Raw genomic sequence first — 18,067 nt, 5'->3', positions numbered from 1 at the left:
TTAATCCCCATGACTAGACAAAGAAGCTAAGAAACTGATTAAACCCATCAAGATAAAATGATGACCAGACAGCAACAAAAAACTACAAACCAAACCAATAATCAGGAAAACATGGCTGAATCCAATGAACAAAATAAAAACCAGGAAGGGGAGCAGACATCAGACAAGTAATTAAAGATCTCAAAACATATATTAGAGACCAACTTAATGAAGTAAAGGAAGAGATTAAAAATATGAAGAAAACACTTGGAAAGGAACTTGTAGACATATGCAAAAAGATAACAGATATGATGGGGATGAACACCACAGTTCAAGAAATCAAAAATACACTCTCACCAAATAGCAGCAGATTAGAAGAGGCAGATGAGAGAATTAGTGACATGGAAGACAGTACATCAGAAATCAAACAGATAGTAGAACTGATTGATTAAAAGATAGAAAAACTCCAGCTAGGACTTAGGGACCTGAATGACAAGGCAAAACACACAAACCTACGTATTATAGGCCTCCCAGAAGGAGAAAAGAAGGGAAAGGGGACAGAAGGTGTGTTGCAGGAAATAATGGCTAAAAACTTCCCAAATCTACTGAGAAAGATGGATGTACATGTCCAGGAAGCACAATGCAACCCAAACACCATAAATCCCAACAGGCCCACCCTTATATAAGACATATACTTATCTAATTACTCAATGCTCAAGACAAACACCATAAATCCCAACAGGCCCACCCTTATATAAGACATATACTTATCTAATTACTCAATGCTCAAGACAAAGAGAAAATTCTAAAAGCAGCAAAAGTAAAGAGACCATCACATATGAGGGAGGCTCCATAAGATTAAGTGCTGATTTCTCATCTGAAACCATGGAGGTAAGAAGGCAGTGATTTGATATAGTCAAGGTACTAAAAGAAAAAAATTTCCAACCAAGAATACTCTACCCAACTAAGCTAGCATTCAAAACTGATGGAGAGTTCAAAATATGCACAGATAAACAGAACTTAAAAGAGTATGCCAACAAGAATTCTGTCCTTCAAGAAATACTAAAGGGAGTTTGGCAGGAGGAAAGAAAAAACAGGAGAGGCAGAGTTGGAGGAGAGTGTAAGAGCAACAAAAAAGACAAAAAGAAAAGGAAAAAACAAACAAAATATGACAAACACAAGTCCAAACAAAATATGGCTAACATAAATAATTCCTTGAAAGTAATAACACTGAATGTCAATGAATTAAACTCACCTGTCAAAAGATTCAGACTGGAAGATTGGATAAGGAAATATGACCCATCTCTATGCTGTCTACCAGAAACACATCTTAGACACAGGGATTCATGGAGGTTGAAAGTGAAAGGCTGGAAAGCAACCTTCAAAGCAAACAATAACCAAAAAAGGCAGGAGTAGCTACATTTTAATATCAGAAAAAATAGATTTTACATGTGAAACAATTGTGAGAGACAAAGAGGGATAGTACATGTTAGTTAAAGGGATAATCTTTCAAGAAGAATGAACAATCATAAATATTTATGCTCCTAACAAGGGCGCCTTTAAATACGTGAGGCAAAGATTGGAAAAACTAAGTGAAAGAATAGATGCCTCTACAATGATAGTGGGGGACTTTAATATAACACTATCAGCTTTGGACAGACCATCTCAAAAGAGATTCAATAAAGACAAAAACTTTGAACAGTATATTAGAGGAGCTGGATCTAATAGACATATACAGATCACTACACCCGAATACAGCAGGATATACATTTTTCTCAAGTGCACATGGATCATTCTCCAGATAGACCATGTGCTAGGCCACAAAGAAAGGCTCAATGAATTCAGAAAGATCAAAAGCATACAAAATAATATAGTGGAGTGGAACTAGAAATCTGCAAGGGTCAGAGGGCCAGATTTCACACTGAAATATGGAAATTAAACAGCACACTCTTAGAAAAACAGTGGGTCAAAGAGGAAATCTCAAAAGAAATTAATAACTACCTTGAAACTAATGAAAATGGTAACACAACATACCAAAACTTATGGGATGCAGCAAAAGCAGTACTGAGAGGGAAATTTATAGCCATAAATTCATACATAAAAAAGAAGAAAGAGCAAAATTGAAGAACTAATGGTACATTTGGAGGAATTCGTAAAAAAATGACAAAGTACCCCCACAGGAAGAAGAAAGAAAGAAATAACAAAGATAAGAGCAGAACTAAATGAAATAGAAAATAAGAAAGTACTTAAAAAGATAAACAAAACCAAAAGATGGTTCTTTGAGAAGATCAATAAAATTGACAAACCCTTAGCTAGACTAACAAAGAAAAAAAGAGAGAAGATGCAAATAAAAATATAAGAAATGAGAAAGGAGATATCACCACTGACCCCACAGAAATAAAGAACATCATAAGAGAATACTTTGAAAAACTATATTCCAACAAAAAATGACAGTTCAGAGGAAATGGACAAATTCCTAGAAACACATAAGCAGCCCATATTGATGAAAGAAGAAATTGATGATCTCAACAAACCAACCACAAGTAAAGAGATAGAATCAGTTATTAAAAACCTCCCAACTAAGAAGAGCCCAAGGCCAGACGACATCACAGTTGAATTCTACAAAACATCCCGGAAAGAATTAACACCAATCCTGCTCAAATGCTTCCAAAAAATGGAAACAGAAGGAACATTACCTAACTCATTCTATGATGCCAACATTACCCTAGTACCAAAGCCAAACAAGACACCACAAGAATGGAAAATTACAGACAAATTTCTCTAATGAACCTAGATGCAAAAATCCTCAACAAAATACTTGCTAACCATATTCAACAACACATTAAATGAATTATACTTCATGACCAAATGGGATTCATTCCTGGTATGCAAGGATTGTTCAACATAAGAAAATCAATCAATATAATACACCATATAAAGAGATTGAAGGAAAAAAACACATGATTATTTCTGTAGATGCAGAAAAAGCATTTGACAAAATACAGCTTGCTTTCTTGATAAAAACACTGCAAAAGATTGGAATACAAGGAAATTTTTTGAACATGAGAAATAGTATATATGAAAAACCCACAGCCAACATCATTTACAATGGTGAAATACTAAAATCCTTCCCTCTAAGATCAGGAACAAAACAAGGATGCCCACTATCACCTCTTCTATTTAACATGGTCTTAGAAGTACTTGCTCAAGCACTGAGACAAGAATGAGATATAAAAGGCATTCGAATTAGAAAGGAAGAAGTCAAAATTTAATTATTTGCAGATGACATGATCCTATACATAGAAAACCCTGAGGGGTCTACAGCAAAGCTTCTAGAACTCATAAATGAGTTTAGTAAAGTCGCAGGTTATAAGATCAATGCACAAAAATCAGTAACATTTCTGTACACCAATAGTGAGCAAGCTCAGTAGGAAATCAAGAAACAAATACCATTTACAATAGTCAATAAAAAATCAAATACCTAGGAATAAATTTAACTGAAACTGTAAAAGATTTTACACCGAGAACTATACAACACTGTTCAAGGTAATCAAAGAAGACCTAAATAAATGGAAGAATATTCTCTGTTCATTGATAGGAAGACTAAATATTATTAAGTTGTCTATCCTACCAAAACTGATCTACACATTCAATGAAATACCAATAAAAATCAACACAGCATTCTTTAAGAAATGAGAAAAACTAGCTATGAAATTTATTCGGAAAGGAAAGAGGCCCCAAATAGCCAAAGACATATTGAAAAAGAAAAACAAAATTGGATGAATCACACTACCTGACTTCAAAACATACTACAAAGCTACAGTAGTGAAAACAGCCTGGTATTGGCATAAGGAGAGACACACAGACCAATGGAACTGAATTGAGAGTTCTGATATAGATCCTCATATATTCAGTCATATAATATTTGATAAAGCCACCAATCCCTCTCAACTGGGAGAGATGGGCCTATTCAAGAAATGGTGCCTGGAGAACTGGATATCCATATGTAAAAGAATGAAAGAGGATTACCATCTCACACCTTATACAAAAATCAACTCAAGAAGGATCAAAGACCTAAATATAAGAGCCAAGACCATAAAGACTTTGGAAAGCAGTGTAGGAAAGCATATACAAGATCTTGTAATAGGAAATGGCTTCATGAAATTCACACCAAAAGCACGAGCAGCAAAAGACCAAATAGATAAATGGAACTTCCTAAAAATTAAAGTCTTCTGCACCTCAAAGGAGTTTGTTAAGAAAGTGAAGAGAGAGCCTACACAATGGGAGAAAATACTTGCTAATCATATATCTGATAGGAGAGTTATAACATGCATATAGAAAGAACTCCTCTATCTCAAAAATAAAAAGACAACCCATTTGAAAAATGGGAAAAAGATTTAAACAGATACTTCTCCAAAGAAGAAATACACATGGCTAAAAAGCACATAAAAAATGCTCCAAATCTCTAGCTATCAGGGAAATGAAAATCAAAACTACAATGACATACCATCTTACTCCCATAAGATTGGCAGCTATGAAAAAAACAGAAGAATACAAATGCTGGAGAGGATGTGTAGGAATGGGAACGCTCATCCACTGCTGGTGGGAATGCAGAAGGATCCAACCATTTTGGAGAACAGTTTGGAGGTTTCTCAAAAAACTAGCCATATGACCTGACATATGATTTGCCATATGACCCGACAATTCCACTGCTGGGTATATACCCAGTAGAACTGAAAACAAGGACAGAAACTGATATATGCACACCAATGTTCATAGCAGCATTGTTCACTATTGCCAAAAGTTGGCATCAACACAAATGCCCATCAACAGATGAATGGATAAATAAAATGTGGTATATACAGACAATGGAATACTACTCAGCTTTAAGAATGAATACAGTACAAACACACGTGATAACATGGATGAATCTTGAGAACCGTATGTTGAGTGAAGCAACCCAGGCATTGAAGGACAAATACTACATGACCTCAATGATATGAAATAAATAAACCAATCTGCCTCAGAGAACTAGAGACTGGATGATAGGCTTAAAGGGAATGGTGGGGCAGAGGAAAGATGTAAGCTGACACCTACTTAGGTGAAATCTATGATAACCTGGAGGTAACTATTTGTACAGGGAAGGGATAAAATGGGGGTATAGGGTTACTTTTGGGTGGGGTTTTGCGGGCTTGAGGGGGGCTACGGATAGGAGGATGGGTAATATTGCCCAAGAAATTGGGGGGAGGGTGGGGCAACATATGAACATAGGAGATTGCCAGGTATTTGGTTGAGAGTATAATGCTGAGAAAACTTTTTCAAAAAGATAATAAGGAAGGTTACCTGTTTAAGATACTTAAAGGGGATAATCTGACACAGGACAGGCTCCTAGGGAATGTGAGAATGCTTATTTTGATATAGTGGGTTATATCATTGGATAGAGACCCATATAATGAGAGTGAACCGATGCTCTCAAATAGAGGGAATTGTATCTCTCAAGAGAAATGGTGGCTCCCAGTGCATTAGGGCAGTTGACCATGTCAAGCCCTCAACACTGTTGCAAGTATCTCTGAACATGGCCCTTCAAGCAATGAAGATTGCCTGTCACTGTGGGCCCTAAGTGGAGGGGGAAAGAGATATTGAATAGATGGAACCAATGGAACTGTGTGGGCAATAGAAGTGTTCCACAAGAGTACAGAAGGATGAATATAAGACATGTAAAATTTCACCAAAAATATATAGGGGCTGATAGGCTAAAATGTAAATCATAATGTAAAACATAAGATAACCAAAAACTTAGAAAATTGTGTAGTCTAAAATATAAACCACAATGTAAACCGAAATGTTACCTTCTTTGAAAGCTATTGCCTCAATATCTGTACATCAGTTTCAGTAAATATAGTATGCATATGTAAAAAGATTATTACTGTGGAAGGGAAAAGGGTTTATGTTGGATATGTGGTAGTACTGTATATTGTATATATGAATTACTGGGATCTAAAACTTTTGTGAAGATAAGCTTAATAATTAGAAAAAAGAAAAGTAAAAGATAGGACTTAGAGACTGAGGAAAAGACGGAATTATTTGCCTTCCCAATTTGCATACAGTGCAACACTTATTGCAGTGATGGAAGGCAAAATATCAAAAACAAAGCTTTTGCATTTTTAAATTTTTTGATACCCCAATTTATTTTTACCTTAATTTTTCTAAATTATTATGTATTCTATATCTAACCTTTAAACTCATCACTATATTCCATTTTACTATTAATGGAATCTGGCAATTTATTGGGCTTCACTTTCCAGGAAGTTTTGGATCACAGAGAGGTTCAACAATGGCAGGGGAGGAATACTGGTGTGGGATGTTATTGACAGGGGACACATGGTTGACAGAGTTCTACAGGGCATATATCCAGGGTACATAAAAATGTTGGGATATTTTCATAGTGGATACAATTAATAACAACTGAGGGAGTGTTGAGTTCCTAGCAAGGGGAGCTCTATCACATTCCCTAAAGGAACAGCAACAATCCCCCAAGAGCAATGGCAAAGATCAAAAAAAATGAAGGGCCAACAATGAGCCCTTGATACTAATGACTATGCTTGTGAGCCTGTGCACCTGAAATAAGAATAAGGCCTAGAGCTGCAGGGTGCCTAAGAATTATCTCCTGAGAGCCTCTGTGTTGCTCAAATATGGCCAGTCTCGAAGCCAAACTCAACGTTTAAATGCATTGCCTTCCCCCCAGCATGGGACATGACTCCCAGGGATGAGCCTCCCTGGCACCGAGGGATTACTACCAAGTAGCAGTTGATGATGTAACTAGAAAATGACCTTGAATAAAAGGGTCAACTCAGACCAGCAGAATATTTCAATCTACATATAATACCAGGAGTTAAAAATGCTTTTTGACCTGATTAAAAGGGGAAATGGAAAGGACAAATGAGTTTATATGGCTATGAGTCTCCAAAAAAGCCAGGAGGTTATCAGAGGGTTTGCTCTTATGCACACCTCCGCAGAGTCCCAGAGACAGATAAAGTAGATACAACCCCAGGTATTTGGTTCTTCTGAGGGCTACAGAGACCCACAGGTTCTATCGTCATGGCAGATGGAGTTCAGTGCCATGTCAGTTGGCCCTACTTTGGAGTTTGTGTTTCTGTGTGATGGAGCTGGACTCAGATGTGATCATTGTCCACAAGCCTTTCCTGTTACTTTTATTGGAACTGTAGTTGGTGCTGGGGTTTAATGTATACCCAGGGGACCTGAATCTCTGGACTGACCATGTGATAGCCAGGCCCTGAACTTCAACAGACTTCAGCTCCTACACTCTGGTTTATTGGACTTACCCCACTCAGTTAACATGGAGTTGAAGAAGGTCAATCACCACACCATTGAGCCAAGCGTGCCTACAACTGAAAGCAGGAGGATTGCATCCAGCATCCATGTGGAATCTAAGCCCCCTCTTAATATAGATGTGGCATGGACACAACCATTTCCACATCCACAGGATGGAGGAATAGAGTATGGATTAGAGTGGACTTACTGATATTCTATTCATGAACTATTGTGATTAGTAATCGAAGAAAATGTGGCATTGGTATGGAGAACGTGGTCATGGTTGCTGCTGGGGGTAGGAAGTGGGAGGAAGAGATGAGATATGGGGGCATTTTTGGGACTTGGAGTTGTCCTGGGTGGTACTGCAGGGACAGTTACCAGACATTGTATGTCCTCCCATGGCGCACTAGGTGGAATGTGGGAGAGTGTGGGCTATGATGTGGACCTTTGACCATGAGGTGCAGTGGTGCTCAGAGATGTATTCACCAAAAGCAGTAATGTCTCATGATGAAGGAGGAGATTGTTGTTATGGGGGGAGGAGTAGAGTGGGGGGTGGGAGGTATATGGGGACCTCATATTTTTTTAATGTAATATTAAAAAAATGAATAAAGACAAAAAAAACTTTGAAAAATGCAGAGCACATAGTAAGGGCTATTTAAGTGCATGCTTTATAAATAAAGTGATTTTTAAAACCCTGAAAAAAAAAGAATTATAGTCCATGATTTAGTGGGGTTTATCCCTGATACAAGAAGTATGGTTCAACATAAGAAAGTCAAGTAATGGAATACACCACATTACCAGAAGGAAGTGGAAAAAAACTCATAGTCCATCAATTGATGGAAAAAGGCATTTGATAAAATACAGCACCCTTTCTTGATAAAGGGCACAGAAGCTAAAAACATGCTTATAGAACTAGGAATAGAAGGAACTTGCTCAACATGATAAAGTATTATATGAAAAGCCCATGGCCAACAACCTAATTAAGTGTGAACATGTGAATACTTTCCCTGTATGGTCAGGAACAAGAGAAGGATGCAAACTGTCACCACTCTCATTCAGCAGATACTAGAAGGCAAGAAAAAGAAATAAAGAGCATCCAAATTGGAAATGAAGAAGTAAAATGTTTCCTGTTTGCAGCTACTATGTTCATATATACAGAAAATCCTGAAAAATCTACATCACCCTCTTAGATCTAATCAATGAATTTGACAAAGTGGCCAGGTACAAGATCGACACTCTAAAATCAGTAGTGTTTCTATACATAATCAATGAACAATCATAAGAACTCAAGAAAAAAATTCCATTCACAATAGCAACTAAAAGAAACAAGATAGATGTCTCTCCATAATGTAAGTGGGCCTCCTACTATCAGTTGAAACCCTGAAGAGTAAAAGGTGCAGTTTCCTGGGGAAGAACAAATTCTGTGCCAAGACTGCTAATTGAATTCCTGATGATTTTCCAGGCCAGCCTTCTCTATGCATTTTGGCCTTGCCAGTTGCCACATTCATATGAGCCAATACCTTACAATAAATCTTATACACACCACACACACACATGAATATCTATCTATCTATCTATCTATCTATCTATCTATCTATCTATCTATCTATCTATCTATCTATGTCTGTCTTTCTGTCTACCTACCTATCTATAAACATAGAGATATATGTGTGTGTGTACATATATACATTCACTTATATATTTATATATATATATATGTTCTGTTCTGTGGAAACCCCTGACTGAAACAAGAATCTTCATGTAGGCCTACTAATGTAACTGGTGATTATTTCATCAATATGGTGATCACCCATCTTGAAGAATGAGTGAGCAAAAGCATATGGTAAGGGGGTCATGGAGGAAAAGTGCTGGTTACTCTTCTTTCACATAACTAGAAATTATTTAAATTTGAAATATCACTAAGTCACCACATAATATTATTTGGAAATATGGATACAGATAGCAGAAAAATGTGAAAAAAAAACTTGAACATGACAAACTCGAATAACGGGTAAAAGAGTTTGGTCTAGGACACTCCTGTTTTTCAGTAGAAGCCTTCTAAAATATGAGTTTTACAAGATGTCCATGTATTACTTCTAAATGTGATCATTATTTAATGCCACATAGTGTATGATCCCCTTTCTGTGACATTACAGAAAAGGAAACTATAGAAACAGCAGACAGATCAGTGGTTGGCAGAGCTGTGGCGGGGTGGGGGGATGGATAGGGTTAATAAGGGTTGCAACTGTAGGGCATTTAATGGTAAATATCTGCCACTAAGCATTTTCAAAAACATAGAATTTTACAGCACAGAGGGTGAATCTAAATGAAGGCAAAATTAAAAATTCATTTTGGAAACCAGTGATATTAGGATGGAAGGCAGATCATGACAAAAACCTCTAGATCTATGACAAATGTCTGAACAGTCACTGCAGGTGATGGGGTCAGTGAGTGAAATCTGTACATTTAAAAGGAGCTGTACTAAACCATTGAATTCTAGTAGATCATTATTTCCCACAAGTGGTTTGGAGAACAATTCTAAATCAATTTCTTCAACATATTTACATACTTCAGTTGAACATTAAAAAGATGGCAGATGGGTGGAGCCAGGTTTCTTGCTGTTGGAGTAGAAAGTTCCAGAAAAGCAACTAGAAAAGGCTAAAATATCCATATAATAATACATTAGAGTTGGATATATCAATATGAACCCATGTTTAGCATAATGTATATCCAGAAGGTTCCATACAGAATCACTGTTTGCATATACACAATTTAGTATCCAATCACTCATTTTCTTGCACCTTAAGAGAAACAAGGTTACCTGAGTAGCAAAGAGCACAGTTAGCCACCTGATCTAGGTTTTTTTTTGGTTTTTAGGTTTTTAAAAAGTATTTATTTTCCCCTTTCTCCTCCTCCTGCACTGCTTCTTTTGCTGTCTGTGTTGTCTTCTCTTCTCATTTTCTCTCCTCTAGGATTTACCAGGATTCAATCCTGGAGGCCTCTAATGGGGAGAGAGGTTCCCTGTCAATTGTGGCACCTCAGTTCCTGCCCTCTGCTGCACTTCTCCATGACTCTCCCCTTGTCTCTTTTGATGTATCATCAACTTGCTGCATGACTCACTTGCACAGGGCACTATCTCACCATGTGGTCCCTCATGCAGGCATTCATGTGGGCACTGGCTCACCATGTGGGCACTCGCTCAGGCATGGGCTTGCCATGCAGGCATGCTTTCTCTTCTTTTTCATCAGGAGTCCCCAGGGATCGAACCCAGGTCCTCCCATATAGTAGGTGGAAGCTCTATCACTTGAGCCACATCCTTCCTCCAGTGAAAGGATCCGGGGATCCTTGGAGAAATGGCTGATTCTAGGACTGGGGAAGGAAATATACAAAGTGACCCTGCATAATCTCATAGTTCCAGAAAGAAAGAAAGATGGTACTAGTACAAAAAAGAAAAAATCCTTGTGTTGGTGTTAGGTAAGTAGAACATGGAAATGAACTGAAAAATTACTCCCAATGGCCAAAGAAGGAGGGATGTGAGAAAAAAATAGAAATAATATTGTAAAATTTAAAACCAAATTATAAAATTAATAGCCATAAGTCATATTGTAGCAGTGTGATATAGTTGTGAATTCCAAAATAGATATTGAATTCTATTGTAATCTGGCCTATTACTGGGCATGACTGATTTATGATTAAGGCTTTAACTGGGCCATGTCATTAGGGTGTTGAGCCCCCACTCCTTGGTGTGTGGGGACTCACAGATAAAAGACAGGGCAGAGGACAATGTTGGGGCTTTTGATGCAAGGGTTTTTGATGTTGAAGTTTGATGGCTGGAGCCTTAAGCTGGAGCCCCAAGAAGTAAGCTCACAGAGGAAAGAGAAGCCAGCACCAGGAAGAGAGGAACCCTGAGCCTAGGAAACAGCAAGCCCTGGGAAGAAAGGACCCTTAACCTAGAAAGAAGCAAGACCCTGGAAGGGAAGAACTCAGGAAGCCTAAACCCTCTCAGCTTTCAGCAGCCATCTTGCTCTAACACATGAAAATAGACCTTGGCGAAGGATGTAACTTGTGCTTTATGGCCTGGTATCTGTAAGCTCTTACCTCAAATAAATACCCTTTATAAAAACCAACCAATTTTTGGCATTTTGCATCAGCACCCCTTTGGCTAATACCCATACCAACATAAATTAGTAAAAGTGGTTTATTAGGGCAAATATCTAGGAAATTTTAAAGGGAGAGGAAACTAGACAGCCCAGGGAAAATCTTCAGATTGTAATGTAGATCTGACTCTCTTTCAAACTATTATGGTCACAGCCTGCTGACCACTTTGAGAGTCCTCTTCAAACATCAATATAATTGTACTGTTAAGGCAAAAAGGTCTTGGTTATATCAATTTGATCTTATTTTTCCCCATATACATTTTGTCCTTACCACATTTCTCTAATTTATATTTCAGTGTGTTCTACAGCTGTGTGTCTATATGTGGTGAAACAACTTGACTTCTAATCTCAGCTACAGAGCTCTGAATTTAACTGTGTGCACATTCTCACAACTTTCATTTCTTTACCATGTAGAAGCTGAATTTTAATACAACAAATTCAGCACCTTAATTTGAATAAAATTTGAAAATTGTAGGCCAAAATATATTGGCCTTAATTAATTTTAATGTAATACAAAGAACATTGTGATCATTAGTGTGCAAATAATTTCATTTAAACTGTGTCAAAGGGGAGTGTCCAATAGAGAATCTTTGAGATTCATTCTTCATGTACTTTATCTCTCCATCCTAAAATAGACCTAATAAAACCAATACTATGCCTTCTCATATATAACAAAACTGAGTTATTGCATAGTTTCCAGGGAAAGATCGTATTAGGAGCTGACACACAGCAACACAGACACTGAATAGAGCTAGTGTATGATGTGTTTGCAGGCATGAAGCCAAGAGTCAGGGGTGGGAACCTAGACCCTGCAGGGGATGTGGTGATGGAGGTCTACCTGGGCAGGCCTTGAGGACCTTGAATGCCCCACAGAGAATCTGACTCATTCTGGGGGCGCTCATTTCAACCAGGTCCTGCCTTCACTTTCAGTTTCAGTAGGACAGAATAAACTCAGTCAACCTTCTTCTTTGTCTTCAAGGCACCCCTGCTGTGCAGAGAAAAAACAGCCTTGTTTGTCCTAAAACACTTGAGGAGGGTTACACTATCCTCAGCCAGATTGACCCTTGCTTTAGAAAACTTGAGTAGCAGCTACGACCCTTGCATGAAAAGAATTTGTAATGTTCAAAACTTCTTACCAAATGGTGAGGGGGAGGCAGTGTGGAAGATCCAAGAGACCAAGGATCTCAGGCTATTTACCCCATTTAGGTTCCCACCAGAGGCCCAGGGTTTCCCAGATGCTCAGATGACCCCAAGAATTGAGGGAGGTCCCCTGACCCTTGAAGAGCACATGACAGGTCTCTGACACAGGTCCAGGTGTTTTTATAACAAATCAAGCAACTGAGGCCAGGTCAGGGCTCAGACTAGCTGGATGTTGGCATGAAAACCACCACAGCTCATACTCTTCAAGCCATGGGGGATTGGTAAGATATCTGTCTCTGCATAACCTGACTTCCATTTGTGACCCAGGATTGTGTAAACATTTAAGAATAGAAATAGCCTCACAAACATTTAAAAAGTAGTAATGGGAAAAGGAAACAACTATGAGACATTAATAGTAAACTATGGCAGTTACATTCATTAGGTTAGAGTATAACTACCTAGAAATTTGTAAAGCACTGTCATTAACAATAAAAAATTAAAACAAGCAAAAGAAATACAAAGGAAACACTAACAAGAATAAATGAATGCTTGATGTCTTAAAGCAGATCTTGTACTAGACTATGTGTTTGTTAGGCCAAATCAAGAAAAATTATTCTCTAGCCAGGCCAGAGATGCCACATCCTAAGTAGTTTTGTGTGATTTCTCTCAAAAGAAGGAAAAACAAGGCCTTTAAAAAGTTTAATACAAAGGAAGTGGCAACTGACACAATTTCCTTATGGCGACACCTCTTTAGTTGGGAGAAACCCTGAGGTAAGGGTGGAGGGTGTTTGATGTCACTTGAGGGACATGAGCTGCTCCATACACAGGGGACAGATCCAAGGAGACTCTGCAGCTGGGTGACCTGAGAGGACAGCATCCCATCACCCCTGAAGCACAATGCTCTCTTTGGCATGTGCATGGAATTGTGGGTTTTTTTGCACAAGGATTGACCACTGTAGCCAAAGCATTTTATGTGTATTTTGCAGCAGAAATTAATTCAGGGCTCTCCACAGCATGCTTCCTACCTCTCTGTGGAGGGGCATCCACATCAGGCCTTCCCAGCACCAGTATCTTATTTTTCTGGGATATTTCCAGTCCAGAATAAGGGAAAGAATGCAATGGAATAAAAATTAGAAAACCATGCCCTTAGATCAAGAACATGCTTGGTCTTAAAAACATGAAAATGCACTGAAAAAAATGGATGTTTAAAATAAAATCCTGTACCTGTGTTTCAAGCAGGCAGCTTCCCTGATCTGCTTAACCAATGCCCTCTCTAAAGCATGCATTTTGAATTATGAGAGGAAAACCCATCCATGTTGAGTTGTAGTAGACTGTGCTCAGAACAGAAAGGAAAAGAACAAAATCTTACCCAGCTGTCATGAGCTTTCTCCTCATGAAGAGTAACCTGAAAAAGACAACATAAAAAAGAAAACTGTGTGTTTAGGGCTCCTAAGGGCCATTATAATCATCTACACAAGGTGCTGAAAAATTCTGCACCAGCTGGGTGGTGTGAAAGTTACCTGTTGTCTCAATGAGCTCTCTGTTTGCTGCAGGTTTTGTTCCATTTCTTCAATTCTTTGCCTACAAAAGACAATTGATTATAGCTGGTAAAGCACAGGTCTGCTGACCCTGTTCACTCATCTGTTTCTGTTCCCATGACCCACACCTCTGGACCCTTGGAGACATTATCTTCACATATACAAGCTCATGATAAGGGCATAATACGATAAAAGCAGTCCTCCATAGTTGCCCCATTCATTTGTGACTGCCTGGAAGGTTCTGAGTGATATGCTATAATGTTCTTACAGTCTCAGTATTTCCCTGACTTCCTGCTAAGAATATCTTTCATGATAAAGCTTGATTCTTTCTTTACTTGTGTCCTTAGCATATTGCCCTGGGCTCTGACATTTGAGGCTATCAAATGCACATTTTTAGGGTTCATGGTTCACACTACATCAAAGTGTCTTCTTAAAGAATTATGACAATTCACATCATCCCCAGAAATGTTTGCATGAGCCATGTTCCCTCACACTCTAGCTAATAGTGAGGAAATTGGGGGTAACTTTATATTCTTCCTTTGTAAGCTTATTTGTGTTTGTGTGTGTACGTGTGTGTGAATTCTCTGTGTATTCTGACCACTCATGGTTTTCCACTACCCTTCCCAAACAATGTACAGCAAACATTAACAGCAAACATTTCAAGTGGGGTTTTCTGAGCCACGGTGTCTGGTAGGTGAACTCACATGTAGTACTTGACTTCTTCTGCCACCACCTTTGCTTTTCCCTCTTCCTCTAAAAGCTGCAAGTGGCATTCATGCTACTCATGTGCTTTGTGTTCCAGCTTCCTAAGATGGAAAATAAAGGCATATACACAATAATCAGCTACTCAAGTGAAGTTTTTACAGTTTATTCTGAGACCACAGTGCACAAAAATACTGAGAAGCTTCTGGAGACCTCAAGGAGCTGTTTGGAGACTGCAGCTGAGATACTGGGGAGGGGGATGCAGGGATGGGGCTAGAGAGGCCACTAGGGACTCAAGGAGGAAAAGAACCTTGCACCCTGCAGAGGGAGCTGGAACCACCATGCAGGGAGTGGCATGTCCTCCTTAGACCTAGAGACTGGAACAACATGAATTCCAGTGTATATTCTGGACTGTTCAAGAGAAGAAAGATTGGAGGGAGACAGGGATAGGAAAGATAGGGTCTTTGGAGCAGAGAAGGGCAGCAGAAGGGACTTAGGGATGCTGGAGAAACAATTGGTATCAACAAGAAAATAGTTGGTATTTAGGGAACCAAATGACCATATGAGGCAGATATTAGTTCTTTAAAAACAATGACTGAAACGAGAAACTTTCCCTCTTTAAGCAGAAATCTCAACAGAATTCAGTAAGTAATCAGGGGACACTTGTTGAGATCAAAAGGAGAAATCAATGAGTGGCCTGATGTCATGATTTAATGGCATAAGAAAGTAGTGGCCTGAGCAAAAAAGAGAACCTGTATTTCCTATGCAAGACTCGTCTTCTCATAGACTACCATATACTCCAAGGGATAAAATAGAGCAGCAAACACAAATAGCAATGGCTCCAGAAAGCCTGTTCTCAGAGAAATTGAATATTTTTCTGGAAGAAGAACTAAAAAAGCACAGTAAACATGCATATTTCAAAAGTTATAGAACTCTAAATTTGAGAGATACATTGTGAGGCGTATTGAATTACCCTTGTATATTCTCAAGGACCATAATCCTTGCCTAACCATGAGCTGTAATATTTGCTTGATAAATTTTCCTTATATCCAAAATGCATGACACTTTTGATAGCTAAAGATTCTCTAAAGTATTTGAAGATTTTATTCTACTGAAAAACATGTCCTACAAAACACTGCAGATTTTTAAGAATTAATGCAACAAATGGAAGAGAACATCTGAATCAAATAACTTGGTCACAAAGAAAGCAAAGATAAAGGAAGTACTGGAACATAGAATGGAAATGGATCATTAAGAAGTTAGAAACTTTCAGCAGCAGTATCTGGTAGAACCAGTACACCTTCTGCCCTCTCAGAGAATCAGAGGATCTCTGAAACTAGCCAGCATGGAAAGAAAAATGTAAATCCAAACAGTAAAGGCAAAGTAACTCTGTACTGATTAAAAGTGGCAAAATTATTCTGTGGGAGTTGGTGTAGCTAAGTGGTTGAGCACCTTCTACACATGTATGATGTCCTGGGTTGCGGCGGCTTGCTCGGTCGGTAGAGGTGAGGTCTGGCTGCGGACGAGGGGTCGGTCCAGCTCAGGACGAGGGGTCGGTCCGGCAGCAGATGAGGGGTCGGTCTCACAGGGGTTGCGCGGTTCGGCTGACGGGGTCGCCTGGCGAAGCTGGCGACGAGGGGGTCACCCGGAGAAGCAGGTGATGAACTGGGGACAAGGGAGGCCAGGCCCTTGTCGGGGGCTCTCAGGACTGGAGGGCGCATGGCAGAAGAACTACTGCGGAGACAAGGTAAACACGCAAGTCCACTTTATTGAGGGAGAGGCAACAGTTTTATAGGGGCTGGGGAAGGCTGATTGGTCGAAGCCATGCCCTGTTCTGATTGGTTGCCGGAGAAAGGTCAGTGGGCGGTACTGGACGGGGGAGGGGTGGTGATTAGGAATTGGCTGTTGCTGTTGCTGGGGGAAGTGGCAGGGTTTAGGGATTGGTGGCTGCTGTTGCTGGGGTAGAGGGCAGACTGGAGTTTCCCGCCCACGCCTGGCTGTTGCTGCTGTCAGGGGGAGGGAAAAGGGCAGACTGGATTTTTCCGCCCTGCGCCTGCGCAGGGAGAAAGAAGAAGAAGGGTGCCGCCACACAAGGCATCGTGTGGCGCCATCCGGGAGGAGGGGCGGCCACGGAAGCATGGCTGCTGAGAAGGGGAGACCCGAGGGCACTCTGCGCCCATGCCGAGCTTCCTTCAGGGGTGGCAGTGGGCCCGACCAACCACCCTATTATGGGGGCAGCGGTTTGGAATAGGCCTACCGCAGCCGCCGCCCCTTGCCAGGCCAGCAAACCACACTTCAGCCCGAGGGGTGACCGCACTCCACCACTTGTCATTGCTGCAAATATTGATGAAAAGACTCTGAAACAGGAAGGTGTTTGTGCAGCCAGCCTTCCTACTACGATGGGAGTGGTGGCTGGAATCTTTAGTACAAAATGTGTTAAAATTTCTGTTAGGTTTTGGTACTGTTAGTTTCTACCTTGGATACAATGCCATGCAGGATTTCTTTCCTACCATGCCCATGAAACCAAATCCTCAGTGTGAAGACAAAAATTGCAGGAAGCAACAGGATGAATATAAGAAAAAGGTAGCAGCACTACCCAAACAGGAGGTTGTTCAAGAAGAGAAAGAGATAATACATGAAGATAATGAATGGGGTATTGAGCTGGTACCTGAGGTTTCAGAAGAGGAACTGAAAAATTCATTGGGTCCAGTTCCTGACTTACCTGAAGGGATTACAGTGGCATATACAATTCCAAAAAAGCAAGAAGATTCTGTACCTGAGGTAACAGTAGAAGATTCTAGTGAAAGCTTAGAAGACCTTATGGCCAAGATGAAGTATATATAAATAATGGACTGGCAAATATTTGATTTCCTATGTTTAAGCTTATTCCCTTGCAGTTAAAAACATTTGTTTTAAGATCAGTAAAACTTAGGGCAACATCAACTGATGTATAAATTTTCACTCAATTGTTATACTTTTTGAAAATACTTTGTTGCTCCCTTCCCCAACCAAATCACTTTCCTGAAACTCATGTTCCACTCTAATAAGTAAACGTCAAAGCATTATTATAGGTGTTTATGAATTTTACCGAAAACTTTATCAGTTAAATGTTTTGACTGATTTGTGGGAGAAGGGGGGGGTTTGGGGGGGGTTGTGAGAGGGTGAGGCAGGATTGATCTGATGCTGTAGTCTTCCTTTTCCAAAAACCCCTTGTCTCGT

At 39.6% G+C, this 18,067-nt stretch overlaps 1 pseudogene; it reads left to right on the top strand.

Moving 5' to 3' along the window:
- The first annotated feature begins 864 nt into the window (after positions 1-864).
- Positions 865-17,889, top strand: LOC101447615 (ubiquitin-like modifier-activating enzyme 5 pseudogene; annotated as a pseudogene).
- The last annotated feature ends 178 nt before the right edge of the window (positions 17,890-18,067 follow it).

Source organism: Dasypus novemcinctus, chromosome 25, assembly GCF_030445035.2.
Source record: "Dasypus novemcinctus isolate mDasNov1 chromosome 25, mDasNov1.1.hap2, whole genome shotgun sequence".
Lineage (NCBI taxonomy): Eukaryota > Metazoa > Chordata > Mammalia > Cingulata > Dasypodidae > Dasypus > Dasypus novemcinctus.
Note: the sequence above shows the minus strand (reverse complement) of the source record. Positions and strands in the feature narration are given on the sequence as shown.